Below are 25,986 nucleotides of genomic sequence, written 5' to 3' on the forward strand. Positions count from 1 at the left end.
TCTAATAGAGGAGACTTTCACAATGCCAATTATGTCGTTTGTATTCGGCTTGTGACCACATATCTGTCAGTGAGAGAGAGAGAGAAAGGTTGAATGACCGAAGGAAATTGTACAGTGATGAAATATCAGGGGGATTTGGAAGCCAGCAGTCCTGCACTGTTTCATATGAATGGAACTCCTGGATTTAATGGGTTAGTTCAATGTTTTACATTTTCTGTTTGTGATACGTGTAGATCAAGAAGGAAACCACTCCCTGTGGTCGATTTCGCAGTGCCAGATCAGGCTTAGATCAAAAGCATGCTCACAGAAGATTCTCCACTCTGCCCTTAAGACTTCGCTTAATCCCGTTTCGGAAAACCAGACATACTGCTTTGTTAAAAATTGTCTAATGCTCATGTTGATAAATAAGCTCTGCGGTTCAGACATCAGATTCATCCAGGGACTGTTTGACCACAGTATTCTTAAAGATACCCCTTTTAAAATAAGAGTGTAGAGTACATTAGCAGTGGGCTGCCAGCATTGCTCTTAAAGGCAATTATTGTCAACACTATACGTGCCTGTATCTTTTGATCACAGAACTATTGTCAATTTTGCTCCAAAACCACTGCCTTTTTTTCTCCATGGACAGAATGTATTTCAAAGTTTGGGTCTCTCACGGCCCTGTTCCATCTTGTCATCTATGAAGTGAGTTACAGATTAAAGGCATGAAGTAAAAGAGAACCAATCAATACAAGCGTAATTGGTGGCAGCCACTTACATCTTTTAGTGCTGCCATTGGAAATGGTGGTCCTGACTTTTTCAACAAGAGAGAAGGCAATTTAGTTTCATCTTTAAGAGCTCCATGATCCTTGGAGTGGAGACGTCTTCTTGAGTGAAGTGCATGAACTTTATCACCTCCCATTAAAAGCAAAATACATATTTGATAGTGTTAAAATGAGAGAAGACAGTAATAATGAATGCTCACACAAAGTCATCTGATGCGACTTATAACTTATTTATTTATGAAGGCTATATTTGGTCTTACGCTTCTGATCCCTGATTCACAAGACCAAAATGATGCCCATCTAAAGTGAGTCTTCAGATGTTAATATTTTAACATTTCTTAGATTTTCTCTATTTTTTACAGATTTTTTAATTTTTTAAAGCAATGCAATTTCACTGTATATTTCAGCACAATTAGATTTAACCTGTCATATGATGTGACATGACAGCACAGCCCAGAAACTACTAAATCCATCATAATCATTGAAAAGGAAACATTTCTGTACAGTAGGTACTTAAGTGATTAATTGATCAATATATACAATTGACAGAAAACAAAGAATGAGAGGTCTCAATTTGGTTTTGATGTAACAGGGGATGCTTTATTTAGAGATGGTGGCTTCAGCACACTTCGGTACAAGACATAATTTTAACATCTGAGGAGCTTTCAGTAGTTATCAATCCTAATGGAAAGAAATTGCAACCCGGATGTCTCTGCAGGAGCTGTTTAAATTTTTTATTTCACATTGAGAAATATATTATCTGACAGTTTATGAAATTTAAACCTGTGTTTCAAGGTAAGGTAAGGACAACATGGTCAAGAAAGAAGTACTCAAGAAAGGGAATGTTATATAGGCTTACAATTCTCCTCACATTGCCAGCTATCACTCAATAACATAATAAACCCAAAAGTGATATGTAGTTTTTCTATTTAGTAGGCTATGGTTATAGAAACAACACACATTTCTATTTTATAACCAGCTCACATTAAAGGAATACTGTCACTGCCATGTCAAGTCTAATGTAGAAGAGATCAGACAACCAGGGAATAAATGGATGGCTGGAAGGACAGAAACCCAAAGCGATCCATCTGGTTTGGGAGAAGGGATCAAGAAGATGGCCAGAGGGATGCTGACAGATGTCAGAAGAATTATGGGAAACCTGGTCATTTCTACCCAGCCTCTGTTATGCTCTGAGTGGTGGTGGGTGAATCAGCCCCTTACAGAAGAAAAACCCCAGTTGGCTTCATGAGGGGTCTCACATCTCTAGTCAACCATCGACCTCCAGGACCCCAGCTCCATCCCAAAGCATCTGGTCTCACACTCTCCCTCTCTCAAACCACTTTTCCCTCTGCCCATTCCTTCTGTCGCTGTTTCGTCAGGAACTGGAGTAAATACTGGATGTTCAAACACAAAATGTTGTTTCCTTAAAACAGGGTCACCTCTGGGGCCTGAACTGATCTGGTATGCACTTACAAGTCTGTTCTGTTTGAGTGCAAATGTTGCACAAATCATTTGGATCGTACTCGCCTGATAGGCAGTCGTGGTGTTCGTTTTTAAGATAGTTTAAGCTATTAAAGCAAGGTACTCTAGCAAGCTATGAGTCTAAGAAGCTTAATGACTGAGTAAGGGAGAAAGCCAAGTTAATCTTGTATGTAGCTTAAAAGGGGCCAGGTACTGGAGGGTAAGAAGCACATATCTGCCGAGTACCTCCTCGCAAAGTTAGCATTTTGAGCAGTTGGCATTCTGAACATGCTGCAGGCAGGGGCCCCATGGCTGCCTCTCTCAAACTAACGAGGAAGGGATTCATTCCGCTGGGATTTTTAATTCTGCCAGGCCACGATTAATCCCATCAGCAAACAAAGCAGAGGTCATCTTGTTTTGGAGAACTCCAATTAGATACTAATCAGGGCTAATCAGACAAGCTGCTCACCAGCATCTTGGTGCTTTTCATCAGTAAAGGTCTCTCTGGTGAATTTCCGGCCCTTCGCACACCGCGACCGACCGACACTGTGATCCGGTGTTGAGGGAGGGAGAAGGAGACGAAGGACTAATTAGCAATGCTTTTCATTAGCATTAGTCTGTGCGTGTGACAGCAGCGTCTATCATGTGTGACCTCAACTAGGTACTTTCAGACACACTTGCACTTTGTGTGTCAGTTCATAGCCATGGCTGTTTGTCCCCAGCTCGCCAGAGGGCATAGCACTACAGATGAAAATGAACCCTGGCTCACTATTTGGTATAAATGCCCAGCCAAATATCACCCTGCATTTGAGAGGGAGAGTTTAATAGGTAGTTTTCTGACTAGCAACTTCAGCAGAGATACTGTAAATTAATTGAATATTTTTTACATTGGATGGTTTTTCCCTTTTTGCGAAACCTTACATTACAGTATTCTCTCTGGGTTAAGTACTATACATGTGTTTTTAATTCTACCTTTCTTTCACTCGTGTTAGCTGTTATACACTCGTGTTAGCTGTTATACACTCGTGTTAGCTGCAATACACAAAAGACATCTTGAGAGTTATCGGAGGCCTCCAGTGTACCTTATCTGCTCCAGCAGGCGCCCCCAGCATACCGATTGTCCTTAGGGGAGAACCCCTGATCAAGTAACTCTGGTGAAATGCTGAAGTGACCCACCTGGCATTTTAAATTGAATAGATTGACATGGCTTTGCTTTAACTATTATCTGTAGAAACTGTAAGCTGTAGTGCAGTGAATTAAGAGCATAAACTAAATATCTTCTTAAAGAGCTATGTCAAGAAAATAGGTGATGCGTGATGCTGTATTTATTTGTGAATTAAAAAACAAGAATGTCATGTAATATATCAGGAATTGTGTCATTGGTGTGTGAACCTAAAATATTGTGCTAATACAGTACAGTTTCCAGGGCTAAAATAACAGGTTCTAGGAAACTGAAGTGAAATATGACTGCGACAACCTGGTAGAAATGCAGAAATACCTATAATTATTTTATATCCGCTGAATTATGTTCCAGAATGTAAGAAGGCTGTAATTACCTGTCAATATACTAGTTAGTTAGTAGCTGCTTCACTGATTCAAATAGTTATTTGCCTGGTTCTTACAATGCCCTGTGTAATTATTGGGAATGGGCACATTTCTGCGTACTATAAAGGTTGGATTTTTCATTCAGATATGACAATTTCTATGCATAGTCCCCCGATTTCAGGTGATCTCAAAAGTATTGGGAAAGTTGGCTTCATAGATTCTTCTGTTTGGTTGTGTTCTCATTATTTATCCAGTCATAAGAGAGATGTCCATGTATAGTCCTGATTCTAGGCTTTGAGTTTCTCTTTGGAGGTTCCAGTTGGTGTTTGTCAACATCAGGACCAACAAGGAAAGTCAAGGGAGCCATCATGGGGCTGAAAAACCTTGGACACATAAAATTGCCAAAACCTTAACATTACCAACTACAACAGTTTGGAACATAATTTTAAATAAGGAATGCACTGATGAGGTCAGAAGTAGGCCAAGAAAGGATTTTACAGTGACAGGTCACCATAATGAAGATTAGCAACTGTCTGACAGATTGGAAACTCTCTAGGAAGTAGGCGTGGTTGTGTAAGCCACTAATGCCAGCCGAACTACGGAGGCTACATTGCAAGGTGCAAAAACACTAGTTACCCTCAAAAATAGGCCTGAAAAGTAACTGAAATGAGGGAGCAACTGATCCTAGTTCATAGAGACATTATATTTACTTAATGATTTCAGTTTTGAATTTTTTTCCTAATTTTCCTATTTTTCCTGCTGTCTCTCTCTGGCGTAAAATGGATCTGAACAGGGCAACCAATGTAGTGTTCGAAAATGTTAAATGGATAAATGAATGTATGCCATGGAGTATTGATATAGGTCTCTGTATGTTCTCCTTTTTAAAATTGTGCCAAAATGGTTATGTTCTATGTGAAATCAAACAATTGTTTTCATAAACAATGCATTACCTCACAACATCTGTAACCTTCCACACTTGAGCTACAAGTGTTCTGTTCCAAAACAGCTGAACTACAATGCTGACCAGTGCTAGTAAACTGGAGTTTACTAGCTAGCAACAAACACAATTTACAGACTTTTATAACAATGTTTTGAGAATGTGCAGTCCCCTAATGTGTTAATAAAATTAAATCTAGCTAACTGTCTAAAAAACAGGCCGTCATTCCGGAATGTTATCTGTCAGGGAAAATAACTGACATGGCTGTTTCCAAAAGTATAATAATTGTGCCAATGCTCCGTAGTAGTAGTAATTTCAGTACCTACCAATACTATTCCTGCAGAATTATCAAAATAGCTATTACATACCTACATGCCAGAATTGAGAGTTTAGTCCCTCCAGCCTCTGCCTCTTCTTCCAGTTTCTTTGGGGATGTGGTAGGTTTCTAAAACTGCCCGGCAGATAAGAGCTTGAAAGTCAATGCCGACTGTTGCACACGCCGATTCAGCCTCATTCACAGACACATGAAGGCTCTTGATGGCGTTAGGTAGTAATTAATCCCACTCCTAACATGAGCTACAGTTTTGTAAACAAAACCGGTTGCTGGATAAAGCCTCCTTGCAGACAGATTTGCGTCAGTTTACCAGCAGCTAATACAACTTGTTAGCATTTGTCTTTGTGTTAGTAGTCTATACTAGCCAACCTGAGCTACAGTTTTGTAAACAAAGCCGGTTGCCAGATAAATCCTCCTGGCAGACAGATTTACTAGCAGTTTATACAATTTGCTGTCATTTTTGTGTGCGCTAGTAGTTTATACTAGCAAGAGTGGGCTACAGTTTGTAAACAAAGCCGGTTGCAGGATATATCCTCCTTGCAGACAGATTTGCGTCAGTTTTCTAGCAGCTAATACAACTTGTTGGCATTTTTGTTTGAGCTCGTAGTCTATGCTAGCTAACGTGAGCTACAGTTTTGTACGGATACCGCCTCCCCACACACAGATTCATCTGCGCAGCAGCTGCTTATCCATTTTCCAGAAAGAATGAATAGCAATAACCATTTGCAAACATACTTGTTTTGGCAAAACGAAATCGGCAGAGACTTATAGCAAGATAGCCTGGCCTTCCCGTTTTGGAAAAACTAATATATCATGTAACGCTATATTGTTTGCCCTGTTCACTTCCATTGTAGGCCAGAAAGAGGCTTTAAAAAATTAAATAACAAATTGTTATAATTCCCCCAAAAATATGTCTCTACAGTCCAGGATTATGCTAGATAATGAGAAAAAATGCCCCAGGTTCAAAATAATGAACGTTTCCTTTAAGTTGTGTAATATTCTCACCTGTCCCAATACTTTTGGGCCAGACCTGTTACTTAATTTGTAGTTTAATTTAGGTGTAGATGTATTTTAAAGCAATGTTCTATCATTATGGGTTTACCTGTACTTTCCTCCTTTCTGATCAGTTGTTTAAGTTTAACTTCCTTTGCAGTTCCAATATAATCTATTTTATTAGGTTTGGTGTAATGTCTTGTTTAATTGATGAATTAAGCAAGTAAGCCCTGACTGCTTTTTTCCAACAAGGCTCAGCCTCTAAACGGTGGTTTTTAACCCGAGGCCTCTGTGCCCTGAGTACTGTTAGTTTTCATTTCAGCCAACTAATCAGGGACTGATTTAGATATGGGACACTGGCTGAATGCAATTAATTACCAGGTAAAACAGAAACCTGGCAGTATAAGGTGAGTAGGGAAGGCTCTGTGTTGAGAACTATTTTGTTGAGAACTATTGCTTTATAGGATTTTGCATCCACACAACAGGGAGAAAAGGGTGGAAAACGCCTTGAGCAGTTCAATACAAAAGGAAAGAAAACTGAGTAAGTGGCAGAATGATTCAGTTATTCATTTACAAATACGCAAACATACACACATAATTGTATTTGGTGTAAATGTTGCTGATAGTGAGAGACAATGGACACTACAGGAAACGTAAGTTAAGTTGACAATGATATAACGGTCAACAAATTAGATAATGTCATATGAGCAGTGAGGATATAACATAGGTTTATAGGTCCAGGGAGATGAGTTTTGAGTGCAGTATAGTACAGCTGTTTAGTTCACAGTGTGGAGGTGGCTTCATGTGGTGAGCATAGTCTTATTAGTCTCTTTGGAACAGATGGCATATATAAGAAACTGTTTATAATTGACCTGTACTTCCTGCCGGCCCTCTGCTTGAAGGAGGATAATTTTTTGGAACAGTAGGTGAGAGAGGTCAGAAATTATCGGGCTTGCACACTTTATGTAGGACCCTGATGAGGGCCGTTGGCAGCCTTGCTGCAGACCGTAAAATGTGTGGCAGTTTGCTCTGTAGTGGTCGGATGTAGACCCTAACCTGATGATAATGAAGAACTGAGAATGGTCTATGATTCATATGTGAAGCTGCACAACTATTGACCGGGATGTTAGCTGCAAGTGTATCCGCTGTTGCCCAGTAGCCGCAGCCAGAGTCCCCTGCTGCCCAGGTGCCGCAGCCAGCGCCCCCTGCTGCCCTGGCCGCTCTGCCTTAAACACAAAATATAACCTTTCGTTATATCTCACTCTTTGTATAATTAAACTAAAATGATCCAATGTGCAAACTACTATGTTCAGCAATGTTCTGCTAACTAGCAACAGAACATGCTTGGGCAAAATGTGGAACTTTCACATCTTCTGCAGTTAATCAAAGTATTCATGTACATCATGCAAAAAATTACTTAAAACAGGTAGAACTAATGCTATGTATCCTGGGTGTTTTTTGTATTAGTGACATGCATACACAGACTGTAGTATTAAATCCGAAACTTACAGATGAATGAAGTCATCACGTAACCAAATCATAGGGTGTTTACCATGTAATAGTCAAAGTAAATGTAGATCAATGCAAATTGTATTGGGGAGTGATTAGTTTGAGTATTTGCACTCAGGTAGTTGGCTACAGACACCTGGGTGCAAATATCATTATTGACTACGAACGCTTGGCTGCAAATAGCTGCAGAAATTATAATTTTGGCCTTTTAATGCTATGTGGAAGGCACATTCCATTCTAATGATGTTTGTTTCAAAATTCTGTAGCATACATCTTGGTCATCATGAAAACTTTCATGCACCTTGTCCTGTTCCATCTCACAACCATTACTGACACCTCTGCAGTTTGCCTAAAGAGCTAGCAGGTCTATGGACTACATTATCTACATAAGTATTCAATACCTCGAGAACACAAAAATGTTAGACCCCATCCAGCGTCATCCAGACAGTTGTTTGGGTCAGTTTGAATTTCAATTTATTTGGCTGTCTAGTTGCGTACAATCCGTATAACTGCAGTGGTCGGACTCATCCTAAAACATGTTATAAACAGTCTCTGTGTACAATTCTAAATAACTTTAGAAGAATTGGATATAATTTCTGTTCTGCAAACATCACTATTTGTGCATTTGAAGAAAACAGAGTAGTTACCCTGATCAAAGGTTTACATCCCCTTGAATGTTTGGCCTTGTTACAGACACACAAGGTGACAAACACAGGTGAAAATGGCAATTAAAGGTGAATTTCCCACACCTGTGGCTTTTTAAATTGCAATTAGTGTCTGTGTATAAATAGTAAATGAATTTGTTAGCTCTCATGTGGATGCAGTGAGCAGGCTAGATACTGAGGCATGGGGTGCAGAAAAGAACTGTCAAAAGACCTGTGTAACAAGGTAATAGAACTTTATAAAGATGGAAAAGGATATAAATCATATCCAAAGCCTTGCAAATGCCAGTCAGTACTGTTCAATAACTTATTATGAAGTGGACAATTCTGGGATCTCTTGATACCAAGCCGAGGTCAGGTAGACCAAGAAATGCCACAAAAAAGCCTGGTTACAATATGCCCGACAATACCTTGACACACCTCACAGCTTTTGGGACACTGTAATTTGGAGTGACGAGACCAAAATAGAGCTTTATGGTCACAACCTTTAACGCTATGTTTGTTGAGGGGTCAACAAGGCCTATAGTACCATCCCCACTGTGAAACCTGTTGGTGGCTCACTTATGTTTTGGGGGGGTATGAGCTCTAAAGGCATGGGAAATCTTGTGAAAATTGATGGCAAGATGAATGCAGCATGTTATCAAAAAACACTGGCAGACAATTTGCATTCTTCTGCATGGAAGCTGCGCATGGGACACTCTTGGACTTTCCAGCATGACAATGACCCTAAGTATAAGGCCAAGTTGACCCTACAATGGTTACAACAGAAAAAGGTGAAGGTTCTGGAGTGCCCATCCTGCTCCTGACCTTAATATCATCGAGCCACTCTGGGGAGATCTCAAACCAATAAGATCCAATAAGAAATTAAAGACGTATTGTTCCTGCTCACTCATGTTTTCTTTACAAATGGTACATATATTTCCAATTCTCCAAGGGTATGCATACTTTTGAGCGCAAGTGTAGGTATATCTTCTTTTGCTTGTGTAAAGGTGTAAAGCTAGAGAGTGAAGTCAACACTGTATTAACCTTGATGTCCACTGCCCGTCAAACGTTTTTTTGCATTGACATGCCCTTAAGACACGATATTGTTGTGTAGTTTATTGTAGGGAAGTTTTGAAGCATTTATTTCTTTGTGTTCGGTGCCGGCTGTATTCAGTATGGCTTGTGCACGCAAGAAAAAGCCAAATAATTACCTGGAACTTGGACCAAAACATCTCTTGGGATTATGCTTCAATACTGACTGTAATTGGAAAATTATGTCTTACGTGCTAAAAACTTAAATATCCCTTAACCTAACAACATCTATGACTCATTATCTTGTGTATTACAGCCTTTTCAAATAATAAAAAATAGGCCAATAAATGCAAACACCTTCTATTCTCCTATGCAAAGGCTACTTCTCCTATCCTTGAAACTGAAACAATATTATGTAAAAACTAAATATATTTTTTTTAAACTGAAATTAAATCGAAAGGACTACTTGGGTCTTAAACAAATTCAAAACAACTTTAGATGCAAATACAAATTTACAATCAAATACAAATGTTAACTATAAAAACCTATCAGACACACAGTCCAGGCTACTTAACATGTTAATGCTGCTATTGTTTCAAGTTCTAAAAATGCTTACCCTGCCTTTTTAATTTTACAGATGTGCAGCACTTCACACGTTTCATGTTCACAATAGCACAGATTCTCCTTTGGGGTGTTTATCATTGTTGTACTGTACAGTTGCTTTTAAGAATAGGATTATGAAAAAAAATACTTTGCTGACTTTCCACCGCTTATTTTTATTTCTGTGGTGCTTGCAAAATATGTTGCCTACAAAGTTTATTTCTTAATTTCATTTTTCTTTTCTTTTTTTGTAAACTCCTTTCAAAGGACGCGCACTATGCAACTATCGCCCTAATGCTTAAAAGATTGATTAAAAAGGAATGTTGTAACCTCTTGGCTAACATTGTTTCCAATTAGCATCTAGTTAAGCTATGGAGTAATGCTACCGTGGAATTTCAATTCTCTCCATTGGGGAAAGTCTGGTGTGGAAGAAAGGAAGCCCAGATCCAAATGAGTAAAGAAATGTATTACCCTTCAGAAATACTTGTAATAGGCCTCTGATTCAGAAAATAATCTATTTTTTTAATTATTTCATTTTTAATGGCTAAGGAAAATCTGAAAATGTTGCAATAATGCAACATTGGACTTTAATGGTAGAAACAATGTGGGATAAGTTAACTCAGAAATTATATTAACCCAGGCAGTCCCACCCAGATGAATTCTTCAACAAGTTAAAACCTCTGTGGTACTGCTTATACTAAAACAGACTTGTGGGCACTAAAGGGCTATAAACAGCTCTATGGTTCATGCTTAGTGTAATTATTCTATCACCATCGTGCCTGTAAATGCTGTCTCCTATCCTCACTGTATAGCCACATAGATACATACAGACATTAACCTGCCCTTGTTCTAGCTGTCACAGGAACCTATCGGTGTACCTTCATGTAACTGACAGAGGTCATTAGCTTCTTTATCTGGTTGCTGTTTGTCTACTAGGTTGTCAGACAGTGTTAGCGCAACATTTTGGAACATAAACACGACATTTACACTCTTTAAAAATATTACACTGACCGAAAGAGAAGGGCACAATGAATATTTAAGCAGGGGAAGCACTTTTTAGAGTGGAAGGCCGGGTTGTTTTTAAAAGGCTACTCTGGCTTCCAATTCAGATTGAAGGTATTTGTTTTGTTTTACAAAACAAATTATTGTGGCCTGCTGGATGTCTAGTTTTATATACTTGGCTAATCCTATATCTCGTGTTCATATCAGTAATGGATATGTGAAAATTCCCTGTATTGGACAGTTTTATATACATTTAAACCCACCAAAATAAAGAATGTATACACTATCAAAACTACTTAATATGCAGTTACAATAATCAGTTATGTAAAATTGTAATCGGTTTACCACTATTTTGACCATTTTGAAAGTTGACACTACATTGACATTACTATTTTACTATTTTATTATGTTTAATTTAGCAGGGACATTACCGTGTTCTCCATTTCCATTGTCAGGAAAAGTTATTTTGGCCAGCTGGCAAATATTCACATTGTTAAAAATAAACTTAAATTATGCTACAGACAAATGACTACATACAGATAAATACTTGACAAGTAACACTGCACACCGACAGAGAATGGCACAACAGAGCAACCAAACAAGACAGAAAATCAACATCTACACACCAAACAGAAAGCCAATATACATGGGTAATCACAAGGCTTTGTGTAAGACCTGATTGTCCTTCAGCCGTGTCTTTAGGTGATGTGTGAATGCGCTGTTAAGTGGTGCAGGTATCAGTGTCTAAAGGCAATGTGTTCCAGGAAGCGCTCGCAGAGAAAGCTATCTGGCCGAAAGTACTTGTCCTTAGGGGAACTACACAGTCACCTCTCATGACAAACCGTGTGCATCTGCTGTCATGGTTTTTCTGCTTGATAGAAACACTAAGTTGATGGGTGCAACCAGGCCTTGATTTTGAATACAAGTTATGGGTCTGTGTGTGTCACAATATAAGTCCCAGCGCAGGAGCTCATGGTTAATCAAGGATTTTGCAGTGTTGTTGGCTTTTGGGCAAATCAATCAATCAATCAATCAATCAAATGTATTTATAAAGCCCTTTTTAAATCAGCAGTTGTCACAAAGTGCTTTTACAAAAGAAAAACAAGGAGCAAACAAAAGTAGTGTTGAATTTCAGTGGCTAGGAAAACTCCCTAAGAAGACCAAAATTTAGGAAGAAACCTAGAGAGGAACCAGGCTCAGAGGGGTGACCAGTCCTCTTCTGGCTCTGCCAGGTGAACATATTAAGAGTACAAATTGTAATAATTAATAAATGCATGTTAGTTGAGTCCAGAGTCTATTTAAACCGAGTCCAAGTCAGAAGCATGACCAGATGGACAAGGACAAGGACAACACGGGGGGGGGGTCAGCAGAGTGGCAGCTGAAATCGTCTGGTATCATCTTGATCTGTAACACAACCAGGAGGACTTTGGACAGGGACTGCAACAAAACATTCAAGCCTGGTACTCTGCAGGTGTGGGCCAAGACCTCATGACCTCCTAAGTTTAAAACAGGGCAGGAGTAACCTAGGTGGCAGAGAGCTTAATGTAATGATGGCTCTGTTTAGTAAGATGCATTTTACGGCCTTCGTCCTTGTGTTTCCAAGCTGTTTAAGTGTTTCAGCAGTTGGGTACCTTCAACTGCATCAAAACCACTCACTAAGACGAAACGTAATGGAATAAATCTCTCCTTGCCTTTTTATACCAGGATATGTTACAGAATGCTCAAGTCAAAAGTTTCTTTAAATAATGTTAACCAGGAGATATACATTTTTTCCAAAGTGGTCAGGCCATTTCCTTTTTTAACCAAGGGAGATTGACAGCTATGCTGTTGACATTCTGTATGTATGTGATGACTGTGCAAGCTCCTCTGTTCTGCAGTTTGCCCATTTCCTTCTTAGCAGCACTTGACCGTACAGTATAACTGGGCAGTAGTCCAGGTGTGATAAAACTAAGGCCTGAAGGACTTGTTTGGTCGATTGTGATGTCAAGAAAGCAAAGCGGCGCTTTATCACAGACAGATGTCTCTCCATCTTAGCCACCGCTGAATCTATATACGTTTTGACCATGTCAGCTTGCAATCTAGGGTGACACCCAGCAGTTTAGTCTCCTCCAACTGCTCAATCTCAACATAATTCAGTACTAAAGTGAGATGAGGTTTAAAATATTGTAGCATGACTTGTCCCATATAAAATGCTTGTAGTTTTTGTGGCATTCTAAAACAAATTCAAGAAAGCTCCATTCTAAGTGTTTCAGTTATTTATTTAATAGTTTTAGCTGTATTGAGTTGTACACAGCACACATCGACCTACTGGGCTGTCATTTTGGGTTGCAGAGTTGGTAGGATAGAAGATACATAACAATACTTGCTGTTTGATGCTCAACTGTGGATAATCAGTATTGCTAATTCAATTAAATTTTTGCCCAGGAAAACATGGCACCCGCAATTCAGTTAAAAGCATAAATGCAATACAAGACTGAACGCGATTGAAATGTATCGTCTCCCTCTAACGTTAGTCACCTTATGCCTTCGAATTATCACCATGCCGTCTCGTGGCAGCCCATGAGCACATCCTGGTGCAAATGACCTTCCCCTCCTTCGCTCTGAGATGGCGTATGAAGTAGATTGAAATGGAAATCGTCGGGATAAAATGGATCAATTTTGAAATCCTCTGTTTGATGGAGAAGGCAAGGGGAGGTGGGTGGAGAGAGGGGGAGAGACAGAGAGAGACTGTCGTTGGTCTGGGGTAATATCTTTCGCGGTGGGAAAACAAAGAAAAGATTTGTGTGCTCGACGGGCCAAACACACAGGGGCTGCTGCCGGATTGACAGTTTATTTAAGACGCCATTAACTTTACATACACTGCTTTGAAATGAAATAAATAGCAGGTTACAGACGGAGGCTTGAGACTCCCTGTTTCCCAGTTTACACACACACACACGCACACACACACACATCTCATGACAGTGGCTACAATAGGCTATAATGCATTTTTATGCAGTCTGCATAATAATTACTTTATTGTATCATTGCCTTAACGCTCCGGGTGAGTACATGTGTTTTGTTTGTCATGCTCCCAAGACTATTTGAGGTACAGTGCTGTGCGTACTGGTATTTTGAATTTATCAAGTGCTGCTTCTGTACAGGCTTTTCTCAACGCACTTGAAAAATATTCAAGGTTCTATATATTCTCAGCCTAACGGGCATGGACATCATTTGTACAGATTCCATTCTACTACGGTCGTTAAGTATTTTCATCTCATTTTATCATACATATTTTATGAGCGAAAGTCAGAGTTTCTCGTATGTTTTTTAATGAGCTGATTCATACAAGTTTATTTTGCTTACATATCGGCACTTCGTTGTTACACATCGACAATTCACTGTTGATATACCTGTGTGATCAAATGTGTAACAATTTACTGCTGTTTTGTCTCATTAACTATATTAGGGCCCTCACGTTTTATAAGGCTCTTGACTAAATACAATAAATGGTTTCTCACACTGTCTGTGAACACCACCTAAGTAGCACAAAGCCAATCAGTGGGTGGGATGAAGGGACGCTGGAAGCGCTGAGTCAGCATATGGCAGCCATTTTAGAGCGCCTCTACTTCCAGCTGATTTAAACCTCAGCTGAACCAAGGCTCAACTTTCATTAGCCGTCGTCATTATTCCCCCCTCTCTGTCTGACAGATGGCATTGTGGGATATCGGTTTTTATGGCAGGTCATATTTCATATCCCATTTCTTTTCCCATTTGATGAGAAGTTCTTGGTCCAGTCAAATTCATTTGGCATTTTGAATATTGATTTTTGTCTCTCTTTTCTACCCCTCACCGCCGCTACTTCTGTGGGTCCATCTCGTAATCTTCTCTCCGGCTCTTGGCACTCGCATTGACACAGCGATGCTTGTCTGCCTGATTAAAAGCACGCTAGCATAAAACATATGAATAAATATGAGGACCATGATTCAGAACTCATAGATTTTATCTGATCAGTACACAAATATGCTTCTTATGGTAACTGAGGCCTGCAATTAGTTATACTTCTTGAAATTGTATCAGTACTGAATTACATTTTAATGGTAGAAAATAACCACAGTCATACGTAGGTCATTTTCTTTATAACCAATTCCTTGTATGTTCGTTTTTAACAATTCTATGTTCCTGCTGTCCTATACCCAAGGTCATGTATTATTTCGGTTTCATCATCCTGTGGGCTTTAAAGGGGCCTTATAGTTCCAGTCTGAAATAATTAAAGATGGGGTACTATAGCTCTCTTCTATACCAGGGTCAGATCCACATTGTGCTGCTGGTGACTGTCGTTTCAGTTCCCTGTCATTTCCTCCATGTGGGATTTGTTATAAATGAGGGGATCAGAAGTGTTCGGAGGGCTCTCTCGCTGCCCCTTGCTCCGTCTCTCTCTGTTCAGTTAGGCTGACCTATAAAGCCCTGTACCACCTGTTCAGTCAGGAAGCAGCATTGCTTGAAGTGCTTTTGGGAAATAGGGTACAGTAATGTCACATTAAATATGCAACATTTGACGTAATGAGATGATTGCCATATCAGGGCTTCTAAAGTAGTCTATCTGCCGAACTCGCCACTGCTTAAACGTTCAGCTATTATATTAGAGTTATATTAATAAACACCTTTTAGGGGTGTCTTTCTGGGTACATGTTTATTTCCGTGATGACTTCTACATCTTTAGACACAGGGATATATTCAAACTTTGGTTAAAACAAGGTTTGTATCACATTAGAATAACAAATGCTCATTTCTGAAATCTCTTTCATTAGTCTACTTTGAAAGTTTGTGATGCATGAAGAAACACATTTGTGCCGCACGGCCATCAATGTCCTGGTACAATATTGCAATCTGAGAAGTGATCAAGCATGATATAATGAAAAACGCGCTCAGGACCTCTTCATTTGTTTTTTTAACTGCACTCAACTCAATATGCTACAAGACCTGCTGTCAGTGGGCCAGAACTTTGAAAAGTCGGCATTTCATCGTATCCCTGTTTCAATCTGGATCAATCTAAGGGGGGGATTTTACATGCTGAGAGCATTGCTCTCAGAGATGTGTTACAAGGTTATTGCTTCACCCTGTCTCCCTTTCCAGCAGCTACTGTTGAATCTGCATTAAAAACTATAAGCTGCCTGTTCACTTTCAACGTGCTGTTGTTGTGGAAATTTCTATGCACAATGTATTCTCTCTGAGTAAAGGACTGAGTCCCACTGTTAAGATAGGTACAGGAATGTGTGGGACCTGGTATTTGCATAGGGGACATCTATTGTCTGTCCAGATGCAGATCAATGGGTTTTAGGACAGGATAGGAGAAGATACAGCAAGGGGGCAGTAAGGTCAGTTGGCCCCTTTGGGTAAACATTATTGCAGGAAGGATAAGGTGGGGGAAGATAGCATTTGACGTGTGTGATAGAACAAAGGGAAAGGTGTTTGATTGACATGAAACAGATGGCAGCATCTTACCACACCCCTTCTTCCTATGTAATAAATACTGTCGAAATGATGTTTTTATTTAGAAACTATCCACCGTTACTTTGTAACCTGTATACTTTCTCCTTGCAAGCAAGATTAAAACCGTTTATTGCGCAATTGATTTCTCCTGTCTTACCTACCATTTTCATAGAACTTTGGAATTTTAGAAATTGCCATCACAATTTGGGGGCTCGTCCGGGATCCTAATCCTGATCGGTTTCGAGTCCTTTCCTAACAGGTTAACCGTGCACGGCCAGAGAAAGCTCTGGAATTCTAGTACCGTCCAGAAAAGGCTTATCCTTTGACGGGCTGAGAAAGAGTGCCTGACGGGAGCTGTGACTCGTGCTTGATCAGTACAGGTTTCCTGCGGAAATTGAATTTGGAGGCAAGAACGCAATTCGGTCTAAAAACTTAAAGCTGGACTTTATAGTTTAAAATCTGCAGTAAAAGGTTGGACCTTTTAAAATCTCATTTGTGGGCTGACGAGCTTGACTTCGCTTTCTGGTTGGTTGAGTATAAAGTAGATTTACTGGGTAAATCTGAAACATGGGGACGTGCGACAGTAAATCTTTGCCGGTCTCTCGTGTTTACGCTGGACCGGCAAAAATTATCACTGACGTATATGGTGTTTGGACATGTGAACAATGTTTCTTTGAGCGTTATTAGGTTTTCCGGCGACTGGCTTTTTCATTCGGTGATGGATGCGCGGCCTGTCGGGCTGATTGGAGGTAGATGGCCGTGGTAACGTATGAAAAGTTGTTTGGAAAGCGTAGGCTACGGTGTGTAGACAGTGTGGAGTATATTGATCTGTGTTGTAGTTTTTTTTGCTCAGGTTAGATGGCTCGTTCTCCTCTGATCGCCCGTCACCCCACCCCGCGGAGTTCAGCTGGACCGATAGGTGGGTCTCTTTGGAGGCCCGATCGGGACACTGCATCGTTGGAGTCATAACGTGGCCAAGCTCTGTGGACTTTTTCGTTGTGAACGTGGAAATGCTGTGGGCCGCTGGAGGCCGTTTTCTGCTCCGCTTTGGAAGTGTTGAGCATGTCTACGAGTTTCAAGAAAAGTTCCAAAAGTGGGGAGTTGTATACACCAGGTGTACACACCCGTAATCTCTTTGGCCTTGCCGCGAGTGATTCAACGGGAACACGCAGGAACGCTGAACCGCCTGAGGGAGGGGTGCGGACGGTCAGACAGGGGACCAGAGGGAGCATCAACCGGTGAGATTGTTCCTTAATACAGTTTTCATATGCTTTAGTAAACAATGTGGTTGATGATTTGATGGTTTTGTAGAAATTGATAGATGGATTTGAGTAAGTATGGTGACTAGAAGTTTTTTTGAGTATTGCAGTCAGGGCGGCTGTAGTTAGAAACATGTCGTTTTTGTTCCATGTCCTGACACCAATTCCCGTGCAGCAGTTGGACTGCGTGATGGAGTATAGCGTGCTCCTGTATGTTGATGTTTGAAGTGTGGTGTTTTGGTTAATAGCGACTGTAGTTAGGCCTGACAACCATTCCTATGCTGCTAACCTATTGCGTTGCGATTAGTGCTGGATTATAAGCGGTTGGACTGCTTGAACGTCTGCAATTTAGGTTGGACTTAAATATGCAATTGAGATTGGATCTCATACTTTCCTGTAAATTGCCGCAATTGTTGGTCAGCTTATGGTTTGGATCAGTATGCTACAGAAGTTGTATATGCACGCGCCACATGTGTTTGTTCTGTTTGTGGTCATCATCTAGTAAATGCATTTGTCCATTTTGGTATTCCCTGTGCACGAGGGATCCGATTGGCTGCATTGAGTATTCCTTGATAGAATATTGGATCTCGTTTACCGAGGTTGGTGTTAACTTGGAAGTATTTGTAATCGCAATGTTTCTTCTTGTTTGGTGTGCGTTTGGGCGAACGCTTACATTGCGTTGTTAACATGGTTATTATGCGAGGCCTACTCTTTTGGCTTTTCCCTTTGTGCTGAAATTGTGTTGAAATTGAATTTGCCTGATGGCTGGCACACGTGGGAGTGTTAGCCTGCTAACTTAAGTGTTTAAGAGAATATTGTCCGAAATATAATTAGAGGGATAGCTTGGAAATTGGTATAATGATGATTCTGTGATTTGGTAAAATATGGTCCTGTGGTTTCGTAATGAGGGGTTAAAATAGTGTTTTCTCTCTCCTTGTATGGAGTGGGATGCAGACGATAGCAAAAGTTTTTAGTATTAAGGTAATATGCTGTTTTCCATGAAGACTGGATTCAGCAAATATAGTCATAGCCTGCAAAAGAGGGTGAAATGACTACGGCCCGTTTATTCCCCAAATAGCCAAAGCCAGTTTATTCCCCGTTTAAATAAACCCGTAAAATTAGACGTCCTATTTTAAATGCTAAATTGAGTTTGGTTAAATAAAGGTGTTTTCTAACGATAACTGGGATAATACTTGTGTTTTTAAAACCAACGCATGATACTTGTTCATGGAATTTAAATTCTGGAATGGTACGTTTGTGAACAAATAGGGTATTGATGTAAAGGTGTTTAAGGCTACATTGAGTTTCCTTTGGATTTCTCATTGTACCTTGATTATAGTGACGTCATAAATCTGTTTTCTGCCTGGAGCGCCATTCTTAAGAGTTTCTTAATTTCCACCATAATGTTGACTTGTTGTATAGATAATGATAAGTACATTTTTACAAACTGCGAAAATATTAGATAGGTTGGACTCTAAATCTAAAATCTTAAGTTAACGAACGATGTAGGCTAAATTGAGAGGATGGTCTGGGGACCATAAAGGAACATTTGGCCTTGCTAATGGCTTACCATATATGTGTTGAGCTCAGAGCTTCAGGAAGGGTGGGCAGGTCCACTGGGATGGCTTCCGCCACCCTTAACATTATATCAAGGTAGCATATTACTAAGGGTTAAATTCGAGTGTTCAGCCTGTTCTCACACGTGGTAATTTTACCAACACATGTTCAGTTTTGGGATGATAAAACATTAAGTGAAAGCTGAATAAGTTTTCCTTTTGGTTGCTTTAATGTTTACATTTATGATTTCAAATCAAATTGTAGTATGGGTGAAGACCTTAAGTCATCCAACATTGTTAATTGCTAGTACAAATTTGATGTATTTGCATGAAATATGCGTGAAAGTAGAGATTTTGGCTGACTGGCACTATTTTGAATGACGTAGACTTACATCTAAAATTGAGAAAATTCCCTAGAGTTTAGGAGGTAAATTGAGTCATGATGTTTGTTGGTCTCAAATTAGTTTGGCCGTTCCCTGTGGAAATGCAAATTTTGATTAGCTACTTTGGGAGTTCCTTCACACGAGCGACCGTGTGTGTGGTACAGTTTTTATTTCCTTTGTTTTTCTTATTTTCGGTTGTTTTGGTTGGATATTCAGTTTGCGACATTTACTGAATGCATGTTAGAATTTTCTTTTCATTTTCGGTCCTGTAATGGTTCTGCTTTCAAGCTTGAAGTCATTTTCTGTCTTGAAAGCAGGGGGGGATTGTATGAAATGATTATCTATAGTGGAAAAGAGTTGAACTTAAGAGTTCAAATGAAAAAGAGTTGAACTTAGAGTTCAAAGCAAATTAAATTGGTACTTAAAGAAGTTACGTGAATAATCTAGTTTGTCAAATTGGGTTTTTGAAATGTATGTTTTATGTGAAATCTAACATGGTTATGGTTGAGTAGAATACATCTTGCCATTTTGAAATGGTTTAGCTAAGCAATAACTAATTTGATGGGTGTGTTACTGTTTAGTTAGTTAATATTTGATTAGAAGTAATCATATTAATCTCATGCATTATGTAATAAGTGGGTAAAAACGTGCAGGGAGCACATTTTGTTATTCCTTACATGTTTACAAAATTTTGCCATGGTTTAATTGATATTGAGAAAATAATTCTGCATCAAGTTATATTTCTGGTAAACAAGTTGAGAAGTCTTACATAGTCTAAATTGTAAAGAGAGGTACAGACCCACTGGAGCACTCCACTCACTGACACAAAAAAAACAGTTTGAGATGGATTTTAACTTGTTTGGACTCTTTAGAAGAGAAACAGACATTATCAAAATTGGGTATTCTAATTCTAATTTAAGTTCTGTCCTAGTAAGCAATCATTGGAAAGTTAATGGTTAACAGAGGTTTCTTTGAGGTGAATGAAGAGAAAAAAGGTTGTTTTACTATTGTCAATGCCTAGGGTGTTTCAAGATAACAACAGTGTCCCTTAGTGATAAGGTGACAATCCTCCAAGACCAGGGTCTGTTATCCTTAGGTTAGTAAACCACCCCCCACTCCAGGGAGAGCCCTGTGGTGGTAAAGGAGTAAAAAGGGGGGGTCATGATTTATGACAGGATTTCAGAGTATGTTTGATGTGCTAGGATAATAAGAAGAGATTGAGAAGTTCACACTAAGTTTCATCTTGTAGAGAAATTAGGCTAAATAACAGTTATGTTAGCTGACCTTCAAGTTGGTGTGAAATGTTTGATTTGAAATAAGGTATTTGGTCCTTTATGTGAAACAATGGGTGAATTTGATTGTAGTTCCAATACAACACAATCAGATGTAAATTATATAGGTGAACTGAGAATTGTTCATGAACTACTATTAGAGAATGGTACTTCAATGTAAGTAAACTATCTTAACTGATGAGTTTTTGGAACAGTAATGTGAAATTGTGTTCTTCTGTTCTTTGTGTTGGTTGTTACACCAACTATAGAAAAGAGTGGAATTGTTAGTTTGCTACACTAGCAGAACAGAAGCACCAGAGATGTTAATGTTTTAACGATACTGTTATTGATTTCAACTGTTCTAATCTATTTGGAGAAAAGAAGTAGAGAGACAATGGAAATATAGGGTTTGAGTGTTTGATAGTATGTGGTTCTAATGTATCAGCGAGATGCAACAAGCTAACGTGATGGACATATGTGATGATGTACTGTGCAGTTGGAACTAATCTTCTCAAGGATAATTCACACATTCAGATACAGAACACTTGAAAGCGATTCGGCAACAGAGGACTTGTTGGAGCCCAGGGAGAGACTGAGCTTGGCTTAAAAGGACAACTGTGGGGTGGCTGAGGTGAGATGGATCTCACAGACACACAGACAGACTGTCCTACAGCTGAGAGAGGAGTCGACTCTGGCTCGCTGCACGTCTAGGTGCCGCACGTCTACAGGATGCTGAGTTCCTGTGAGCTGGACTGACTCGAGTCCTGATGGTTCTGCAATGTGATGGAGAAGGCAACCTCCGACCGAGAGGATGAAGGCGTAGGAAAGATCTACTGCACAACATCATGCAACGCTGATTGGGTCCATACCAGGTACATCTCATCTGCTGTCCAGGTAGCTGAGAGAGGAACCTGGGGTCGACGACACGCTACACGAGGATTGCAGTGTTTGAAGCTCTAGAACCTTTAGCTAAAACTGGTCATCTTGGAGTTCACAAGGGAGAACACACAGATTCTCCTGGCCTGGCTGATAAAGCAGCTAGAATGGAGACAACAAGAGCTGTGTCTGCATTTGAGCTGTGAAGGACAACACCTTGGAATACACATCTGACTTTTTCGTTCTGTTACATCGACCTGTCAAAGAAATGGTTCATAACTGACTGTCTGACGTTTGAAGGAGCAGAACAGTTGTGATGACTTTGGAAGGACATCCAAATGGAACCATGGAGAGGACATTTCAGTGAATTGAGCAATTGGCATGAGAGAACTTTGTAACAGTGATAAATTGAAGGATGCATTCAGTGATAGGTGTTTATGATGATTTTAACATAAAAGTTTTGCTGTACTAGGTTATGATTCTGTATGATGACAATGTGTGATCTTGGAGTTTATACGGAAGGTAATGATCTAGAAGAATGTAAAGGAGGATCCAGACATTTCAGATTTGCACAGTTCTCTAATCACTAAGGATAATAATATTGACTGGGTCATGTTGTTAAAGAGTACTGTTTTGTTGCAGTCTACATCCTAATGAGTGAACTGTTTAAGGTTTGATACCAAGGTTTGACATGGTATCAAGAGGATGGATTGTTGTGGAAATTTCTATGCACAATGTATTCTCTCTGAGTAAAGGACTGAGTCCCACTGTTAAGATAGGTACAGGAATGTGTGGGACCTGGTATTTGCATAGGGGACATCTATTGTCTGTCCAGATGCAGATCAATGGGTTTTAGGACAGGATAGGAGAAGATACAGCAAGGGGGCAGTAAGGTCAGTTGGCCCCTTTGGGTAAACATTATTGCAGGAAGGATAAGGTGGGGGAAGATAGCATTTGACGTGTGTGATAGAACAAAGGGAAAGGTGTTTGATTGACATGAAACAGATGGCAGCATCTTACCACACCCCTTCTTCCTATGTAATAAATACTGTCGAAATGATGTTTTTATTTAGAAACTATCCACCGTTACTTTGTAACCTGTATACTTTCTCCTTGCAAGCAAGATTAAAACCGTTTATTGCGCAATTGATTTCTCCTGTCTTACCTACCATTTTCATAGAACTTTGGAATTTTAGAAATTGCCATCACACTGTACATTTACAGATAAGTTCATTCAACAAACACTCCTACCCAGGGCAACTTACAGTAGTGAGTGTATGTATTTTCATACATTTTTCATACTGAACCCCTCCCCATGAAAATGTTATCTTCAACCCTGCCAAGCTCCTAACAAGTGTTTTACTGGCGACTACATCACATGCTTGGAACTTGCGGGCATGGTTCTCCCTATCGATTCCCCAGTGAGAAGCTCTAGAGAAAGGGTAGGTCTCTGGAGCTGGGGGGGTTAACAGTGGGGCACATGGTCAGACAGGCTGGAGTCAGTGTTATAGCCCCAGTCGGGCTAACAGTGCGTGAAAGTGAAGGACTTCACTGGAGCCTGGGCCTCTCTGGTGCTGACAGAGGGGATGGGTGTAGGTCATTGGGGACAGACTGAGAAAGAGTTACTGAACCGCCTGGCTCCTTGCCTTCTTCCCAGAAAGCCCTCATCCACAGTCTGGGGGCTTTGCAGCTAGGCATCATGGGGTGTCGAATGATGTAGAACTGCGCGCCATTGGCTGCCAGAGGACCTCCTGGCATCGGGGCACATTTGGGACAAGAATGGGTGGTGAAATACTTGTAATCACAGGACAAAACCAGAGTGGAGGCATCGGATTGGGTTGTATTTCTTTCGGAGGGGTTGTGTTGGTTCGAGGGTCCGGGACTGGATATCTTTTTACATTGCCAAGCATGAAGGTATGCAATTCTACCGTATAGTGAGCGGCTGATGGTGAGGAGAGTGGGCTGACAGGATGTCAGAGAGCCCTGTGAGGGAGATGTCATGCTTGGGCGCGCCAAGAGATTAGACAGCTGATGAGGCAGGACTGCAGCACTGAAGTCTCTTGCCCGTTCACTTGCTCAATGTTTACAAGAGCACAAGAAGGAAATCGGGCCATCGATAGGCTGTTGGCCTGAGGAGACTTTCTGTCCATCTCTCTTTGTCATATCTTCCATTCACCTGTCCCTGAGAAAAAGAAAATACAATTTGGTGTTAACAATATCCCACATTTAATGGGAGAGACTGGAACAGTACAGATGAAAGCAAATTTTTCGCATTTATCTTTTGTACTAAATTAATCAAGCCGTACCCCTTACTTCTCTTGAATGCACATTAATGTCAGACATACAGTGGGGAGAACAAGTATTTGATACACTGCCGTTTTTGCAGGTTTTCCCACTTACAAAGCATGTCTGTAATTTTTATCATAGGTACTCTTCAACTGCGAGTGACGGAATCTATAACAAAAATCCATAAAATCACATTTTATGATTTTTAAGTAAATAATTTGCATTTTATTGTGTGACATAAGTATTTGATACATCAGAAAAGCAGAACTTAATATTTGGGACATAAACCTTTGTTTGCAATTACAGAGATCATGTTTCCTGTAGTTCTTGAACAGGTTTGCACACACTGCAGCAGGGATTTTGGCCCACTCCTCCATACAGACCTTCTCCAGATCCTTCAGGTTTCGGGGCTGTTGCTGGGCAATACGGACTTTCTGCTCCCTCCAAAGATTTTCTATCGGGTTCAGGTCTGGAGACTGACTAGGCCACTCCAGGACCTTGAGATGCTTCTTACGGAGCCACTCCTTAGTTGCCCTGGCTATGTGTTTCAGGTCGTTGTCATGCTGGAAGAGCCAGCCACATCCCATCTTCAATGCTCTTACTGAGGGAAGGAGGTTGTTGGCCAAGATCTCGCGATACATGGCCCCATCCATCCTCCCCTCAATAAGGTGCAGTCGTCCTGTCCCCTTCGCAGAAAAGCATCCCCAAAGAATGATGGTCATTGGCAAACTTCAGATGGGTCTAGACATGCACTGGCTTGAGCAGGGGGGACCTTGAGTGTGCTGCAGGATTTTAATCCATGACGGCGTAGTGTGTTACTAATGGTTTTCTTTGAGACTGTGGTCCCAGTTCTCTTCAGGTCATTGACCAGGTCCTGCCGTGTAGTTCTGTGCTGATCCCTCACCTTCATCATGATCATTGATGCCCCACGAGGTGAGATCTTGCATGGAGCCCCAGACGGAGGGAGATTGACCGTCATCTTGAACTTCTTCCATTTTCGAATAATTGCGCCAACAGTTGTTGCCTTCTCACCAAGCTGCTTGCCTATTGTCCTGTAGCCCATCCCAGCCTTGTGCAGGTCTACAATTTTATCCCTGATGTCCTTACACAGCTCTCTGGTCTTGGCCATTGTGGAGAGGTTGGAGTCTGTTTGATTGAGTGTGTGGACAGGTCTCTTTTGTACAGGTAACGAGTTCAAACAGGTGCAGTTAATACAGGTAATGAGTGGAGAACAGGAGGGCTTCTTAAAGAAAAACTAACAGGTCTGTGAGAGCCGGAATTCTTACTGGTTGGTAGGTGATCAAATACTTATGTCATGCAATAAAATGCAAATAAATTATTTAAAAATCATACAATGGGATTTTCTAGTACACCATTGTTACCATAATGAAAGCATCATGAACAAGGTGTACCAAAATTGGTGCAAAAGATTTAGAAAATCAGAGTAACTTGGGAGGGTCCAGCCTTCCATAAAAATTTGAACTTGGTCTGGTTTGGTCTTTACCCTATGGGTGTGTGGTAACATACTATACCAGGATCCTAAGATCTATCTGAGGAAACACGATTGACATGAGGAAACATGAGTCTGAAGGGTGTTAAGAACCAATTTCCCAGTGATTCGAAGTACATCATTCTGTCCGACAGATCGTTTACAAACTGAGGAAATTCATGACCACTGGCATTTTCATCCCACCAAATTCAGGCCAAGAGCTTACCGAAATATGCTAATAAAAGTCTCTAGGAACCCAGGTCACCCAGGTAAAATCAAGGGATCTACAGGACACATTTGCCACAATCAATGTCGAAGTGCATGAGTCAGCTATCAGAAAGAAACTACACAAACTCTGCCTATATGGGTGGTCAGGAATCTAGAGGCCTTTGCTCTCAAAAACAGAAATCAAGACACACCTGCCAGGGAATACCTGGGTTGGAACAGATGAGTCAAAAGTGGAATTGTTTGGCCGCAGTTCCAGATGTCATGTCTGTCGAAAACTAATCACTTTTTTTTAATAGAAAAACCTCATACCAACAGTAACTCATGGGGACATAAAATGAGCTGTGC

The sequence above is a fragment of the Esox lucius genome, chromosome 23 (assembly GCF_011004845.1).
Source record: "Esox lucius isolate fEsoLuc1 chromosome 23, fEsoLuc1.pri, whole genome shotgun sequence".
In the NCBI taxonomy this organism is placed as follows: domain Eukaryota; kingdom Metazoa; phylum Chordata; class Actinopteri; order Esociformes; family Esocidae; genus Esox; species Esox lucius.